The sequence below is a fragment of the Bos javanicus genome, chromosome 14 (assembly GCF_032452875.1).
Source record: "Bos javanicus breed banteng chromosome 14, ARS-OSU_banteng_1.0, whole genome shotgun sequence".
In the NCBI taxonomy this organism is placed as follows: domain Eukaryota; kingdom Metazoa; phylum Chordata; class Mammalia; order Artiodactyla; family Bovidae; genus Bos; species Bos javanicus.
The window spans coordinates 40,770,915-40,790,320 of record NC_083881.1 but is presented as its reverse complement, the minus strand read 5'-3'; the positions used below and the strand labels follow the sequence as shown (position 1 = coordinate 40,790,320).

Sequence of the window (19,406 nt, the reverse complement as noted above, 5' to 3'; positions counted from 1 at the left end):
ATGAATTCCATTGATATCTTCAGGACTTTCCATCCAAATGCAAAAGTATACACCTTCTTTTCAAGTGCACATGGAACATTCTCCAGGATAGACCACATCTTGAGTCTTAAATCAAACCTCAGTAAATTTAAGAAAATTGAAATCATATAAAGCATCTTCTCTGACCACAATGCCATGAAACTAGATATGAATTACAAGAAAAAAACTGTAAGAAACACAAACACATAGAGATTAAACAGCACATTTCTAAATAGCCAACAGGTTACTGAAGGCATCAAAAGGGAGATCAAAAAATTTCTAGAAACGAATGACAATGAACACACGACAAGTCTAAACCTATGGTATGCAGCAAAAGCAGTTCTAAGAGGAAAGTTTATAGCAATACAATCCTATTTCCAGAAACAGAAAAACATTGAATAGACAACCTAACATTACAGCTAAAGCAACTGGGAAAACAGCAAGTAAAAAACCCACAATTAGTAGAAAGAAAGAAATCATAAAGATCCGAGCGTAAGTAAATGAAAAAGAAATGAAAGAAATAATAGTAAAGATTAATAAAACTAAAAGCTGTTTCTTTGAGAAGATAAACAAAGTTGACAAACCTTTAGCCAGACTAATCAAGTAAAAAAAAAGAGAGAGAAGAATCAAAACAACAAAATTAGAAATGAAAAAGGAGAGGTTACAGCAGACAATGCAGAAATACAAAGGGTTATAAGAGGCTATTATGAACAACTTACGGTAATAGAATAGATAACCTGGAAGAAATGGACAGATTCTTAGAAAAGTTCACTCTTCCAAGACTGAACCAGGAAGAAGTAGAAATTATGAACAACCCAATTACAAGCACTGAAATTGAAGCTGTGATCATAAATGTCCCAAAAAACAAAAGCCCAGGACCAGATGGCTTCACAGTAGAATTCTATTAAACATTTAGAGAAGAGCTAATGCGTATCCTTTTAAAACTCTTTCAAAAAATTACAGAGGGAAAAAAAAAAATTACAGAGGAAGAAACACTTCCAAATTCATTCTACAAGGCCACCATCACCATGATACCAAAACCAGACAAAGACAACACACAAAAAAGAAAACTACAGTCCAATATTACAGATGAATATAGATGCAAAAATCCTCAACAAAATTTTAGATAACAGAATTCAGTAACACATCAAAAAGCTCATACAAGATGATCAAGTTGGGTTTATTCCAGGGATGCAGGAATTCTTTCACATATATCGAAATCAATCAATGTGATACACCATATTAAGAAATTGAAAGATAAAAACCATATGATCATCTTGATGCAGAAAAAAGCTTTGACAAAATTCAGCACCTATTTATGATTAAAACTCCAGAAAATGGGCATAGAAGGAACCTACCTCAACACAGTAAATGCCATGTATGATAAGCCTTCAGCAAACATTATTTCAATATTGAAAACCTGAAAGCATTCTCCCCCTAAGATCAGGAACAAGACAAGGGTATCCACTTTCACCACTATTATTTAACATAGTTCTGGAAGTTTTAGCTAAAGCAATCAGAGAAGAAAAAGAAAGAAAAGGAATCCAGATTGGTAAAGAAGAAGTAAAGTTCTCACTGTTTGCAGATGACAGGATACTGTTCATAGAATACCCTAAAGATAGAAACAGAAAATTACTAGAGCTAATCAGTGAATTTAGCAAAGTTGCAGGATATAAAATCAATACACAGAAATCATTTGCATTTCTATATACTAACAATGAAAAATCAGAAAGAGAAATTAAGGAATCAATCCCATTCACCATTGCAACAAAAAGAATTGAATATCTAGGAATAAACTTACCTAAGGAGAAGAAAGAACTCTACACAGAAAATTATAAGACACTAATGAAAGAAATCAAAGATGTCATAAACAGATGGAAAGCTACTCCATGTTCCTGGGTAGGAAGAATCAATATTGTGAAAATGACTATGCTACCAAATGCAATAGACAGATTCAGTGCCATCCCTATCAAATTACCAATGGCATTCTTGACAGAACTAGAACAAAAAATTTCACAATTCATATGGAAACACAAAAAACCCGGAATAGCCAAAGCAGTCTTGAAAAAGAAGAATGGAGCTGGAGGAATCAAGCTTCCTGACTTCAGGTTATGCTACAAAGTTACAGTCATTAAGGCAGTATGGTACTGGCACAAAAACAGAAATATAGACCAATGGAACAAGATAGAAAGCCCAGAACTAAACCCATGAATTTATGGGTACCTTATCTTTGACAAAGGAATCAAGAATATACAATGGGGCAAAGACAGCCTGTATAGTAAATGGTGCTGGGAAAACTGGACAGTTACATGTAAAAGAATGAAATTAGGACACTTCCTCACACTATACACAAAGATAAACTCAAAACGAATTAAAGACCTAAATATAAGACCAGAAACAGTAAAACTCTTAGAGGAAAACATAGGCAGAACATTCGATAACATAAATCAAAGCAAGAGCCTCTATGACCCACCTCCTAGAGTTACGGAAATAAAAACGAATGTAAACAAGTGGGACATGATTAAAGTTAAAAGCTTTTGCACAACAAAGGAAGCTCTAAGCAACGTGAAAAGACAACCCTCAGAGTGGGAGAAAATAATAGCAAATGAAACAACCGACAAAGAATTGATTTCCAAAATATACAAGCAGCTCATACAACTCAAAGCCAGAAAAATAAAAACCCAAACAGAAAGTGGGAAAAAAACCTAAACAGACATTTCTCCAAAGAAGACATACAGATGGCTACCAAACACATGAAAATATGCTCAACATTGCTCATTATTAGAGAAATACAAATCAAAACTACAACGAGATATCATCTCATACCCAGTCAAAATGGCTCTCATCAAAAAATCTACAAACAATAAATGCTGGAAAGGGTGTGAAGAAAAAGGAACACTCTTGCACTGTTGATGGGAATGTAAATTGATACAGACACTATGGAAGACAGTATGGAGATTCCTTAAAAAACTAGGGATAAAACCACCATATGATCCAGCAATCCCACTCCTAGGCATATACCCTGAGGAAACCAAAATTGAAAGAGACACATGTATCCCATTGTTCATTGCAGCACTGTTTACAATAGTTAGTACATAGAAGCAACCTAGATGTCCATTGACAGATGAATGGATAAAGAAGCTGTGATATACATACACAATGAAATATTACTCAGCCATTAAAAGGAATGCATTTGAGTCAGTTCTAATGAGGTGGATGAACCTAGAACCTATTATACAGAGTGAAGTGAATCAGAAAGAGAAAGATAAATACTGTATTCTAACACATATATATGGAATCTAGAAAAATAGTACTGAAACATTTATTTACATGGCAGCAATTGAGAAACAGACATAAAGAATAGACTTACGGACACGTGGAGAGGGGAGGAGAGGGTGAGATGTATGGGAAGAGTAACATGGAAGCTTACCTTTACATATTTTACCATATGTAAAATGGATAGCCAATGGGAATTTGCTATATGGCTCCAGAAATCAAACAGGGCCTCTGTATAAACCTAGAGGGGTGGGATGGGGAGGGAGATGATAGGGAGGTTCAAAAGGGAGGTGGTATATATATACCTATGGCTGATTCATGTTGACATTTGACAGAAAACAACAAAATTCTGTAAGGCAATTATCCTTCAATAAAAAATAAATTAATTAAAAAATAAAAGCATGAGATATTTACTTTAATTCCCATGTTTTCTCCTAAATAATCTTGGCATACTGATCACTGCACCTATATTTTTAAATTAAGAAAAAGCCATTAGTTTTACCTTAAAGTACTTTAAATTCACTGCTGGTATAGTTTACACTTATGTAGTGATTACAACCAAAAGAAAATAAATAGAAACCAATGTCATATAATTCTCTATTCACTTAAATTAAAGAAAGATATTGGCATAACTTTGTGTTTCCATAATCTTCATATACTCTTCAATCACAGCATTAGCACATGACCTCCTAAAAGTCCATCTAACCCTCTCCTCCCTAGTCCCTTCCATCTCACCCTCTCCTCCCCTCTCCACATGTCCATAAGTCTATTCTCTATGTCTGTTTCTTCATTGCTGCCCTGTAAATAAATGTTTCAGTACCATTTTTCTAGATTCCATATATATGTGTTAGAATACAGTATTTATCTTTCTCTTTCTGATTCACTTCACTCTGTATAATAGGTTCTAGGTTCATCCACCTCATTAGAACTGACTCAAATGCATTCCCATGGGAGACCTGGGTTCATTCCTTGGGTTGGGAAGATCCCCTGGAGAAAGAAATGACAACCCACTCCAGTACTCTTGCCTGGAGAATTCCATGCCTAGAGGAGCCTGGTGGGGCTACAGTCCATGGGGTCTCAAAGAACTGGACACAGTTGAGTGACTTTCACTTTTTCTAAATTATGTCCATAATGTGGCTTACAAATATTTTTTAATTTTTCTGTAATTTAAAAAAAATCATCAAGAAGGCTATAAAGAAAGTATTCTATTGATAAGAGTTTTTATTCTTCATTAAAATTCCTCACTATTAAAAATAAAACTGTAAATGATAATTTGTATGTAAAAAGATTTTTTACATACTTCCTAAATATAAACAGTGATAAACCAATACTGTTCAAATCATGTAAGATATGCCATCATAAGCCTGATAAAATGCCTTATTAAAAACAATTTCAATTTTTACACTTAAATTTTCATGAACATTTAAGTTTGTCACCTCATCTATTCAATGACAATAAAATCCAAGAAATAAATTTAATTAATAGTTTCTGATATTTATATTTATATTATGCAGCTTAATAAGAGCTATATTTTTCCATCAACATCTTTTCATCTTTTATTAATGACTCTTTAGAGGAGACACTAATCTGAATTGCAATATCCTGAAACATGTTAGTATTTACTGTTACAAATTTTGAAATTGCAAAGACATAGAAATCAACTCATCAACTCATAAAGCTGCTACCTTTATCCATTTTTTGTTGTTGTTTCGTTTTGTTTTTGGAATAAATTGTGGAAAGGTTAGTTAACTAGCAGTTGAAACAGCAGTAATTTTCTCTGTAGGCAAGGAAGCAAGAACCCAAGTTGAGTGCTGTGGGTGGAGATAGAGAAAATAGCAAAGCTTTTGGCATTTTTAGAATTAAAAAAAAAAAAATGCCTCAGTGCCTGAAGAGTTTAAAGTTAATAGTTTGATTTACCATTAAAACAGTTGTCCAAATGCTGAACCTGTGGGGAATGGTAGGTTAAAGTCTAAGCCAAAAACCCTTGAAAAGCAGAGCATGTTTTGTAACATTCTCAAAATGCTGAGAATGGAGCTTTAAAGTTCAAGTCACACTGGTAGAGGGGCTTTGGTGAAAACAATAGGCATTCAACTGAATTCCCTGGAGATTTATGCCTCAAAAATAAGGCAAACAAAAGGTACCATACCTACAGCATGGTCCGGTTTTGAATCAAGGCAATCTTGGATTTGATTAAGCTGATAGCTCCCACGTGTATCTGCCTTCTAGAGGAAAAGATGTCTTCTCTCAGGAGGAAGTTAATATTACTGGGAGCTACACTCTTTAATGGAGAAGGCAATGGCACCCCACTCCAGTACTCTTGCCTGGAAAATCCCATGGACGGAGGAGCCTGGTGGGCTGCAGACCATGGGGTCGCGAAGAGTTGGACACGACTGAGTGACTTCACTTTCACTTTTCCCTTTCATGCATTGGAGAAGGAAATGGCAACTCACTCCAGTGTTCTTGACTGGAGAATCCCAGGGATGGGGAGCCTGGTGGGCTGCCGTCTATGGGGTAGCACAGAGTCGGACACGACTGAAGCGACTTAGCAGCAGCAGCAGCACACTCTTAAAAATAAATAAATACATAAAATATATGCCATTAAGTGAAAATTGCAAGTCATTTGCAAGTCTTATCATTCAATACAAATGACAAAAAAAAAGATGAGACCAAATGACCAAAGACTAAAGGACATAATAAGAGATGAAGTTATTGGGGTTATCTGAAAGGATTTTAAAATAATAATTCATATATTCAAAAATAGCTGTAATGAGACAGAAAAAAATGTTTTAATGGAAATTTTCATCAAATTAGAGGAATCTATAAAATAACCCTAAAACTTAAAATCAGACTAAGAAATTTGAAACCTCAGTATATCTGTTTAAGAGCAATTAGAGTAAAACAGAAGTCAGGATTGATAGATTTGAAGATGGGTCAATAAAAATATGCAAACTGAAAATAAAGAGAAAAAATAAAAAGTACAGATGGGAACATAATACCTATAAATGGTTCAGTCAATTATTCTAGCTTGCATGTTGATGATGTCTCAGAAAGTGAGGAAGAAGAATGAACAAAATCAGTATTTGAAAAGTTGATCTAAGATTTTTCAATACTGAGAAAAGGTATATAGTCATAGATAAGAAAGATAAATACAAAGAACATCATATCTACCAAAGTCAAATTATGAAAAATAAAGACAAAATAAGAAAAAAGGTCAAAGAAAAATGAGAAATAATAAGACAGAGATTTGACCTCTCACCAAAAATGATGGAAGCTTGGGAAAAAAAAAAAAAAGATCTATTTAAAGTATTGAATCAAACAACTACCAATATAGTATTATATATCCAGAGAAAGTAGTTTTAAAATTAGGGCAAAATAAAGTGTTCAGATAAATCACAGCTAAGAGAAATTACCAGTAGTTCTTTTTTAAAAGAAATAGCAAAAGAAATTCTCTGGGCCAAACAACAATGTTCTCTAAGGAAAATACTACACTCTGTGAGGCATCATAAACATTAACTATACAAAACAATAATCATACTACCTCCTAGAATTTCAAATATATGAGAAAACAAAAAGCAAAACCAAACAAACAAAGAACTGTGTTCTCAGTAATGCAAAACACAAAATGGAAGTTAGCAAAGTTAAAGAATTTTTGGCAAAGCAATAAAAACGATATTTTGAAAGCTCCATGAGTTGCAAATGCATGTTTTAATATTTAGGATAAACATTAAAGTAATAATAAAGAATTAGGTAATGAACTTGTTAGTAGGGGAAAGCAAAAATGTTATATTATCTTGTGTTACACAAATGAAGGCAAGGAACAAGATAAGAAATAGAGTAAAGTAGATGGGAAAAACAAAACAAATAGTAGAATGACTGATATAAATGATCATTGGTAAATGGATTAAATGCTCCAAATAAAAGACAAACATTGTCATAATAGATAAAGTAAAACCCAACAATTTAATGCTTATAAAAGACATGTTAATTATAAAGGTACAAATTGAGTGAGTGACAAGATGGAAAAAAACATCAAACACTAGTAAACAGAACATTTAGAGTCATTTCAGAAAAAGAAAACTTAGAAAAAGGAAGAATATAGATAAAAAAGGACATTTCATAATGATTTATAATCCTCCATGAAGAGATCAAAAATTTAAATTTGTATACTTTCATATACATGATCATATACATGATCATTTCAAGCTAAGCTCAAAACCTGGAGTATAATAATTATTCAATAAATGGTACCTGATTTTGAAATTCACTGATAAAAGATGGTCATTATTACTCTGTTAGCCCACATTTCATTTTATTCATGTATCTGCTCATTTATTTATTCACCAGATAGTAACTGATTGTATACCAACTCCCAAGTGCTGTGCACTGGGTGGACAACAGACATGAATTTTGTATTCACATAAATTACAGTCAGAGCAGGAGATGGATGTTTAAAAAACACAGATGAATTAAATATCATGAACTCTATAATTTATAGGCAAATATTATAAAAGAAAATATTGGCAAATATCTATTAACCCTATCATGTAAAGTCTCATTGTAAAGTCAGGTATGTTGCAGTTGGCCAATTATAATTATTGTGATATTTAAAATTTATTAACATTTTTCAATGTTCAATAAACAGCACAATTTTTACACAGACTTTTTTTTCTTGTTTACATACTAATTGTAAATATACCACAAAGCTCCCATTACATTCCATGTATATAAAATATGGGAACACAGAAATATTCTCCAGTAGAACTTCCACAGGGTGTGTTTACATTTAATTAATGATATTAACAATAATTTAAAATTCAGAATTCTGAAGTTTTTCTAATTTAATATATGGTAAAATTGATCATTTTAAGTATTTATATGGTTGTTTTGATTTTTTTTAATGAATTTGCTCACCCTATCAAAAAGCAGATATGAATCAAAAGGTTCACCTTTCCTTTTCTATGGAAAGAAAGGGAAGGATTGAAAAGTCATTTTTGTAATTTCTAAACTGTGATATTATGCAGTTTATTTTTTAATATCTAAAATTTTGTCAGGATGTGAAACAAAAAATCTCGAACAAACCCCACACAAAAGAAATGTGTGCTCTAGCAGTGCACAAAATACTACTGAAAGTTACACAATTCTTGGCTTGCAAACCAAACCATTATTTATTTTTCTTTTAATTTAAAAAGACTCTATTGTGAAGATTTAAATTATTTTTATATATGCTTTTATCACAAATGTGTTTTTCCTTTGCAAAACAAACCACAAGTGAAAATTGGTCATTTTCTTTTGTGTCTGTCTCTTCTGTTTGATATAGGCTTCCCTGGAGGCTCAGATGGTAAAGAATCTGCCTGCAATGCAAGAGACCTGGGTTCGATCACTGGGTCAGGAAGATCCCCTGGAGAATGGAATGGAAACCCACTCCAGTATATTTCTGCCTGGAGAATTCTTTGAACAGAAGAGGCTAGCAGGCTACAGTCCATGGGATCACAAAGAGTTGGACACGACTGAGTGACTTTCATACATACCCATCAGGAAAGGAATTGTTTTGTCTGCTTGATTTCCTGTCATAATTCTCAAGGATTTTAAAAGGTACCTGGCACACTGCCATATCAATAGATATTTGCTCAGTAACAAAATGAGTCAACGAATAATGGAATATTAAACATATAATAATTTATTTTGATACCACATAAATATAAATATATGTATTTGAAAATTACAGTCCAAAACCATAGTATGAATGAAAAGAGACCTATGAGGAAAGTAACAGATTCAGAAATATTTGTGGTTCTAAGTGAATGGTGATTATTATGTCTGGTTTCTTAAAAATAGAGTGCACTATTTATATAAGGAAACATAATATAAACAAAACACCCTACATAACCATGAAGAATGCTATTTTAAGAGCCTATCTGTTACTCATGTATATGTTTTTGTTCTTTATTTGAATAGTGTATTATAGTTTCTTTCATGGATGTCATCAACACTGCATATACATATATATGAATGCATGTATATATACATATATATATATATATACATGTATTGTATGTGTGTGTGTATATATATATATATATATATAGAATTAGCTCTGGTGGCTCAGAGGTTAAAGCGTCTGCCTCCAATGCGGGAGATCTGGGTTCAATCCCTGGGTCGGGAAGATCCCCTGAGAAGGAAATGGCAACCCACTCCAGTATTCTTGCCTGGAGAATCCCAGGACGGAGAAGCCTGGTAGGCTACAGTCCACAGGGTCGCAAAGAGTCGGACACAACTGAGCGACTTCACTGTATATATATATATATATAAAATATATATATATATAAATATATATATGCAGATAAACAGATACAACAGTACTTATATCAGTAACATCTGTGAGAGGAAAATTTTGTGATTGAGCTGCTTTTAAGAATATATATGATTTCTCTGAATGTACAGGAAAATAATCAGTCTCCACACACCACCAGTAAGATTTTTCACTGTTGTTCAAAAACATGGAATTCATCTGCACCTAGCAGTTGGACTATAAAGAAAGCTGAGCACCAAAGAATTGATGGTTTTGAACTGTGGTGTTGGAGAAGACTCTTGAGAGTCCCTTGGACAGCAAGGAGATCCAACCAGTCCATCCTAAAGGAGATCAGTCCTGAATATTCATTGGAAGGATTGATGTTGAACATGAAACTCCAATACTTTGGCCACCTGATGTGAAGAACTGATTCATTGGAAAAGACGCTGATGCTGGGAAAGATTGAAGGTAGGAGGAGAAGCGGACGACAGAAGATGAAAGGTTGGATGGCATCACCGACGTGATGGACATGAGTTTGAGTAGGGTCCAGGAGTTGGTGATGGACGGGAAGCCTGGTGTGCTGCAGTCCATGGGATCACAAAGAGTCGGACACAACTGAGGGACTGACCTGAATGGAACTGAACTGAAAATAATATTATAGAGGATTCAAAGTAAAGATTATCTTGTCAATTATTGCCTGAGAGTTTTCTTTGTAAAAGTTATTGTGAATTTTAGTTTTCTAATTTTCCATTTTGTATACTGCAATACACAGAAAACCACACTATATAGAATAGTACAGTACAAAGAACAAACACGTTTTATTATCACGGCAATGGCACCCTACTCCAGTACTCTTGCCTGGAAAATCCCATGGACAGAGGAGCCTGGTAGGCTACAGTCCATGGGGTTGCTAAGAGTCGGACACGACTGAGCAACTTCACTTTCACTTTTCACTTTCATGCATTAGAGAAGGAAATGGCAACCCATTCCAGTGTTCTTGCCTGGAGAATCCCAGGGACGGAGGAGCCTGATGGGCTGCCGTCTATGGGGTCACACAGAGTTGGACACGACTGAAGTGACTTAGCAGCAGCAGCAGCAACAAGTTTTACTGTAGCTTTATTAATATTGTCTTAATCTCCAAATATAAAGAAAGAAGTATGATATTGTATCATGATCATAGGAATATTTTTATGGTTAATCTTATTTTTTCTTAGAGGAAATCCAATATATTTTGCCAAAAAATTTCCTGGTGTAATAGTGAAAAAGAAAAAAAGAAACCTAACACATTAAAATAAGACAGAAGCAGGAAACCTTGCAATAGATTGAATGAGTATTTCTATTTCTGGGAAACTTAGACGTGTTCTGTGGGGACAACAATGTGAGGTATGGCATATATTTGGTTTAAGGAATGATTTCTGTCTGTCTGAGTCAACACTTATTGGATGTCCACTCATGCAGAACACTGTGCTAGATGCTGAGAATATACAGAGGGGCAGAAGACCTGCTCCCTGCCCTTCGATGAGCTTACTAATAATTGGATCATTGTTTTCAACCACTGAACAGGGAGAAAACCAAGACTAATGAAGAAAATACATTTTTTCCAAAATCCTATTAAATCTTATAGTGTTATGAGTCAAGTATAGTATAACTGAATAAAATGTTGGCCTTGACATTAGAGGTCCTAGATTTAAAATTCTAACCTGAGCTTATCAGTTAAGTGACCTCAACAGAGTTAAATCATATCTCTGAATTCTTCTGCTCACTTGTAAAATAATCACATTGAGACTGTATTTCTGATGTATGAAAGTTTCCAGTAACATTCTGGTAGAACATGTTAGCAACTTATTTTAATAAATGTTTAGTGCTTGCATGTTTAGTATATTATCAGTGAATCTAGAATTATAATAAATTAGATCAAATTTCACAAGAGAGAACTTGACAAGATGAGCTTGAACAGTTTTGCTTTCTGTAATCTTTTGGTTGATGATTTGGTTGGGAAGGAGGATTTGTCTATCCTACTAAATGTTGCAGAAAGGTTTTCTTGTGCTAAGCAGAAGAAGTAATTAGGCAAGTTGCTAATTAAAGATTTGGTGTCTAGAGAGAAGAAACGGAAGATCAAAACTTCAACCATGTGCACCAAGCTCAAACATACAGATTCTTCCAAAAGTTTAATCTCTCAAAACCTCCTAATTCCAATACATGATGGGAGTATTGTTAAATTGGGCTTCCTTAGTGGCTCAGTGGTAAAGAATCCACCTGCCAATGCAGGAGATATGGGTTCAATTCGTGGGTCAGGAAGATCCCCTGGAGAAGGAAATGGCAACCCACTTCAGTGTTCTTGCCTGAGAAATTCCATGGACAGAGGAGCCTGGAGGATTATAGTCTGACATGACTTAATGACTAAACAACAACAACATTGCTAAATTTGGTATCACTGTGATGATTTTCTACAGAATAAAATGACATTGCAACAAAACTTTAATTCATAATTTTAACCTGGAGAAAAGGGGATTTTACTTTGTATTTAGCTTCTGCATCTGAAAAATTTGCACTAACTTGTATCTCATTGACTATAGTGTTTCATGGATGTTAATTTAATTACTACTCATAGTGATATTTTAGTAGTTAAACTTAATAGAGCAGTAAGTTGAAGCCTAAATTGTTCAAAATCTCTGTTTATACATCTGGACAAAATATTCTAACTATTTAGCCCAAGATCCAGTGAAAGGAGCAAATTAAGTTTAAAGCCAAAGTAAGTGCTTAAATCATTCAACCACTTATTATTAGATGACAAATATCACACATCATATGGAGACAATAATCTTGACCTATCTCAGGAAATTGTGAGGACAAGTCTAAAACATATAACCACATGCTTATACAATATGAAGCAGCTATGCTGCCATATGTATATATCCAGTGCTATGTATCTGTATATATATATGCATATATATCCAGTACTATGTATCTGTGAAACCTTCAATTTCCAAGTCTACACTTCCTGGACTCTGAGATGATTGGCCTAAAATGTAGGCTCAGACTCAGAAAATAGTACAGCAGTGTAGGGTAGCGCAATTAGGTTGTAAAAGTGGAACCATGTTCCGAATAGGAAGCAGATGCATTCTCTGAGAAAAACAAAAAGAATGTGAACTCTTGTCAGCAGCAAATTAATCAATCTCTTTCTTCTTTACAGGGGCTATGTTAAAACTATATCTAAAATAGTTAACAAAATACTAAATTTAGGAGACTGTAAGTTTAAAGAGAATAGTTCTAGACAATTCTAAGAGAACCAGATTTTTCTTTTTTCTAATGAGGTTAATAATATTGCAAATATGATGCTGCTGAGTTGTGGAGGAAAAACCTTTGTTTTCTTGAGAGCTGATACTAGTCAATAACCAAAAAACCCTTATTTAGGGGTTGCCAAAGGCTACTTTATATCCGTTTAAGTAAGGGCAATATCCTTTAAATACATTAATCTGTTTAATCTTGTATCCATCATGGCTCCATGCAGAGGTTAATGGTGGAGTTTTGCTGTTAGAAAATGTATAACATGTTGTATCTTATGAAAAAGAACCTTTATTTCTAGTTTGATAATGTCTACCAGTAATTGAGAATCATGACTATGTCAAGCACAGTGCATGCCCCCTATAAAATTGTCTATTTTCCTGTAACATCCCTATGAGGAAAATATTATCTCCAAGTTAAAGCTGAAAATACTGAATCCTAAAAGTAAAGTAATTGAGGAACATCCCTGGTGGTGCAGTGGTTAAGACTCTGAGTTTCCACTGCAGGGGGTGCAGTTTCAGTTGGAAAACTAAGATCCCAGATGTGTTGTGGGACATGGCCAAAATAAATAAATAAATAAAGTAATTGGTTCAAACTGGTTATAGCTTAAAAGGATTCGAATTCAGGTGTATCTGAACTCTATTATCCATTATGAGATGCTGCTCTAGTCTTGGAGGTCTCATTCTATTATTTTTAAAGAAAAAAAATAATTCATTCAACACATTAAAATATTTTTTTAATTTTATAAAATTTATTTTTAATTGAAGGATAATTACTTTACAATGTTGGTTTTATTTCTGTGAAATATTTTTTATAAACCAAGCTGAATTTTGTGTGGCATTAACCATACATGTTGCTTACAAATATTTCCAGTAAAAATCTTTGAAGAATCACTCCTGTATTACTATTGAAATGAATGTATTTGTTCACCTTATATCAACTTCCTCTGTGAGCAATTGAGGGCTCTGTTCCTTTACCTGCAACAGTCAAATCCAGCTAAAAACATTTGAGGCAAGACATCTCAAACTTTCTCTAGTGTCAAGCAACATTTCTCTTTAGCCCAGTCAGGTTCAGCTTTGAGCATTACTGTGTAATTTTAATGACTTATTATTTTTAAAGGTGGGGAAGGGGATGGAGATTGACTATGTGACACAACTTACCTGAAGAAGTTTCATTTCAGAAAAAAACAAATATGTCTTTGGATAAATGTATCGCCATTAATAAGTGTTTTTATACTACTGGGTGATTTTGATTCCTCAAGGTCATTTATTAATTATAAGAAGAAAAATAATACACTACATTTTACCTAAGTGAAATTTATTTCTTGCATAAGCAAAAATTTACTTTAACCTCAAGTGCAGAATATCATATTTGAAATACTCACCTAAGGCTAAGAATTATTTTGTACTTCACATTCTTACTGCTTATCTACTGAATTTCAACTCTCAGACTCAGTCTAAGCCATATGAGGAGGAGATAGAGTCCTTTGGTAAAGACATTTTTATAATGGTCAGATTTCATTTAATGGAGCTCCAAATTAGAAGATTATTGACACTTGTCAGAAAATCAGTGTTCTGGTCTCAGATCCTGCACAAGACAGGGAGTAGCTCACAGACTTTGTCTATGCCTTTGCGTGTGTGTTCAGTCTCTCAGTCATGTCCGATTCTTTGCAGGCCCACGAACTGTAGCCCACCAGGATCCTTCTGTCCACAGAATTTTTCAGACAAGATTACTGGAGTAGGTTCCCATTTCCTTCTCTAGTTCTCTTTGTTATTTCTCCATAATTAAAAAAAAAAAAATGGGATGGACTATCCTGCAAACCTCCATGCTTAATATATGTATTAATTTTCTACTGAGATAATATAAATTAAAATTCTAGCATATAGATGAGGCTAAAATACACTGAAAGTTCAAGTTGACATGTTTCTTTTATTTTTTCAATCTTGTTCTTTTCTTCTTTTTGTGCCGATATATTTCCTAAATGCTAGTATAAGTTCTCTTTAACCACAGGCATGGCACTGTGGTACCTTTGCTTGTCTAAGCACACAGCTGAATTTAAAAGTAGAGTTATAGGCAACTCTGCATAATACTCCTAAGAATCTAAAATAGAGTCGATATATGTATATGTATAACTTTGTATATGATTCACTTTGCTGCGCACCCGAAACTAACATAGCATTGCAAATCAACTATACTTCCACAAAATTTTTAAAAGTGGGGAAGAGGACTTTTCTAGTGGTACAGTGGTTAAGAATCCCCTTGCCAAAGCAGATTTGATCCCTCATCCGGGAAGATCCCACATGATGCAGAGCAACAAAATGTGTGTGCCGCAACTACTGAGCCGTCGCTCTAGAGCCCTGCTCCACAAGAGTAGCCAGCACAATGAGAAGCCTGTGCATGACAAGGAAGAGTAAGCCCTGCTTACCACAACTAGGAAAAGCCCACAGGCAGCAATAAGACCCAGATCAGTCATAAACAAATTAATAATTTTTATTAAAGTAGATTGAGACTTCCAGATTCATCAGGGGAAAAAAATGAAAGCTATTCCATAGAAAGTAGTACGCTCCTAAAGTATCTTCACTTGTTACAGAAGCTAACTTCTGTGCTCACTGAGCACAAAGCATCTTGAAGGTGAGAGAGCAGGGGAGAGGTCCTAATAATCAGTTCATTCCTATGAAAGCAGGGGCAAGGTTTCACAAATTCCTTTTTGTTGAAAAGAAAAAAAAAATGTTGTTTACAATAAGACAATAGACCAGAAAGCCTGACTAATTTGTTAGGAGGAAAGTAAATCTAGGCAAAGCAATGTATATTTATTCAAGTGCGTAACTTGAAAATAAGAGCAAATTTTCCTGAAAAGTCTTTTACACAAGCAAACAAACTCAGCCTTGTTAAGTCATAATGACAGCACAGCACTACCTGGACTTCAAAAAAAAAATAAAGCCCTGCCTACTTGTTTCTCAAAAATACCAACAGCTGATGATTTGACAGCATTTTTTTGGCCTTTAAAATTCACCTTTGGTCCATTTTGCCAGTGGAGTTACAATCCTTTCCACAAACAGTTTGTGGTCCCATTGCAACCTCAAATGTGTCAGGTTTTTTCAGCATAGTGGGACAGGGTGAATCTCCCTTATTTTTCCTTCCCATTTCAATATTTTAAGTTTGCCCCAGGTGTCTTGTCTCAAGTAAAACTGCAGCATCAGACATACTGGATTTTAGGCCAAGTATTAATTTATTGAAGTCAGATGCACAAATGTAGTGATTTTCATAGCTAGACACTTCCTACAATCTTTACACTTTGTTCTTTTTGTTGTGTTGTTTGTCATTTATTTTGATTGGAGAAAAAAAAAAAAGAGCTTTAATTTTATCTTTCCAAATCTTTTCTTGGACTTAATAAACAAATGCATCAATATATATTTTATATTTTGATAATATATTTGTGAACATCATTTTACACCTTAAGAAATTTAAAATTCACTGGAGGGTGAATGTTCAGAATTTTTCTCAAAGTATCCTAGAGTCTTAGCTCTGTTAAATGTCTACCAAGTATACATGGAACTCCATTTCCAGGGTGTTAGTCATTCAGTTGTGTCTGACTCTTTGTGACCCCATAGACCGCAACCGACCAGGCTCCTCTGTTCATGGGATTGTCTAGGCAAGAATACTAGAGTGAGTTGCCATTTCCTATGCCAGGGGATTTTCTGACTCAGGGATTGAAGTTGCATCTCCAGAGTCTCCTGCATTAACAGGCAGATTCTTTACCATTGAGCTACATGAGAAGCACAAGCAATAGGTACATTGGCAACTGAAAGCACGGCTCAATTAGATAGGTTAGGAACAATGTCATAGAAACATTTGCTGTTGACTGTGACAGTAAAGTCTAAACCCTTTCTAAGTTCCATATTTATCATTTGTCATTCTTTGACATTAAATTATTTGATATTAAATTAATTGGTTAATGAATAGATTCTCTGTGCTCTCTTGAGATATTTAGTCAGCCTTGGTTTATCTGTTGTCTTAATCCAAATCAAGAATAATCCAGACAAAGAGCAGTCACCACTAGTTTGAATCCATCTTTGATCAAGTGTTTTATGTATGGACTATGGAGAAGACTGGTTGGATCTCCTTGCGGTCCAAGGGACTCTCAAGAGTCTTCTCCAACACCACAGTTCAAAAGCATCAATTCTTTGGCACTCAGCTTTCTTCACAGTCCAACTCCCACATCCATACATGACCACTGGAAAAACCATAGCCTTGACTAGATGGACCTTTGTTGGCAAAGTAAGACTGCCCAGAGATCCAACCAGTCCATTCTAAAAGAGATCAGTCCTGGGTGTTCTTTGGAAGGAATGATGCTAAAGCTGAAACTCCAGTACTTTGGCCACCTCATGCAAAGAGTTGACTCATTGGAAAAGACTCTGATGCTGGGAGGAATTGGGGGCAGGAGGAGAAGGGGACGACAGAGGATGAGATGGCTGGATGGCATCACTGATTCGATGGATGTGAGTCTGAGTGAACTCCAGGAGTTGGTGATGGACAGGGAGGCCTGGCGTGCTGGGATTCATGGGGTCGCAAAGAGTCGGACGTGACTGAGTGACTGAACTGAACTGATGGAGAAGACAGCTCAGGCTTCCAGGAGAGTAGAGATTCAATGCCAAAAATGATAAAAATAGAATAATTCCAACATGAAAATTAAAATAACTTTACTGGGAGCAGAAGAAGCACAGGGGAGAGAGAATCCTTAATACTTCTGTGCTATAGTCCACAGGTTCTTACACTTTAGATTCATCTCTGTAAGTGAATCCATGAGATCAACAGTAAAGAGGATGGCGAAAAGAAGAAAAATTTAGATTTTAGAGTTGCATCAAAATAAAAAAATACAAGATGTTTCCAAATGAAAGTGAAAATGTGATTTGAGTATGTATTGTAATGGTATGTCAATCATTGTCATAAAGTTTTCATGGCTTTTATTATAAAGAAATATTAAAATATTCTCTTTTCTAGTCTTCAGAAGGAATGCAAATCATAAAATCCAAAGACATGGATTTCTGAGGAAAAAATATTCCCAGAACTGGAGGATGCTATGCCATTCAAGCACTTTCACATCCCTAATAACAAAGTCTTTTTTAATATAACAAAGAAAATTATACATAAGGACCTATTGTATAGCACAGGGAACTATACTCAACACTATGTAATAACCTATATGGAAAAGAATCTTAAAAAGTGTATATATACACATATTTATTTATAAAATATATATATATAACTGAATCACTTTGCTGTGCACCAGAAACTAACACAACTGTATTTCAATAAGAGTTTAAAAAGATCAAAAAAGAGATATTTATAAAACCCAAAAAAGATACAGTCCCCATTGTATAATTTTATTGAACTTTTTTTTCCTTTTTTTGTTATCTGACTCCCTTCTAGAATGTAACCTTTTTGAGGGCAAGGATTGTTATTGTGTTCACTGTTTAAACATAAGATCAGTGTTAGAGGCAAAGCTGGATCTAAGGAAATAATTGTTGAACAAGCTAATTTGGTATTTTCAAATTCACTTTAGCTCAGTTAATCCTTGCCCCTCAATATCTTATGAGTCTAATTTACCTTCAGCACATACACATTAGTATATGCTGCCTTCTCATTTTCCACTCAATTCTCAATGGTTTGAGTCATTTTTGACAGTCCTGTTTACAGTCCTCTAAACCCCTGCTATATTCATTCTGTCAGATGACTTTATTTCAAAAGCTACTCTCATTTTCCTGCCATCTGTACCCATCATTCACTCATATCTTCTCTCAGATGTAACAGATATCCTTGTAAGTGTCTATCTTTACACTTCGTAAATGTCTACTCTATGTTCTGAATACTTGCCCCATCAATGACTCACTTTCAGTCTTGTATCTTCCTTGTCCACGTTTTCTTTATCTTTCGTCTATCGTCAAATTCAAGTCGATGTTGCATGAGGACTTAGTCCTTCCTCACTCCTTTTAATCAGCTACTCTACTTTTTCTCTCTTTTCTTTTCTTTCTCCCCACCTGTCTTAGTGACTTTGAGCTATTATAACAAACACCATAAACTCAATGGATTATAAAGGGCAGAAATTTATTTCTCAGAGTTCTAGAGGCTAGGAAATCAGAGATGGAGTCACTGGCAGATTTCATGCTTTGTGAAAGCCTGCTTCTCGCTTCACACATGACTGCCTTTTTCTTATGTCTTCACAGGATAGAAGGGGCAAGGGACCTTTCTCAGGGCTCTTTTATAAGAACACTAATTCTATTCATGAAGGTTGTACCCCTATAACATAATCACCCAAAGACCTCACTTATTAATACCACCACTCTTTGGATTAGTATTTAAACTTGAGAATTTGAGGGAACACACACGTAGAGACCATAGCATCACCAAATATTTAAAGCAATAATGCAGGTACCTCTGGCTTACTATACATTTCTGTGTCAATTTGTTGCAATTTACCAACTCTCATCTATGTCAATAAAGCTTCCATTTTTCAAATCCATTTCTCTCAAACTTGAAT

General features: G+C 34.6%; 1 long non-coding RNA gene across 1 annotated transcript in view; it reads right to left on the bottom strand.

Moving 5' to 3' along the window:
- LOC133260220 (uncharacterized) overlaps nt 1-19,406 on the bottom strand; it is a 74,476-nt gene that overhangs the window by 44,494 nt on the left and 10,576 nt on the right. The window lies entirely within an intron of this gene.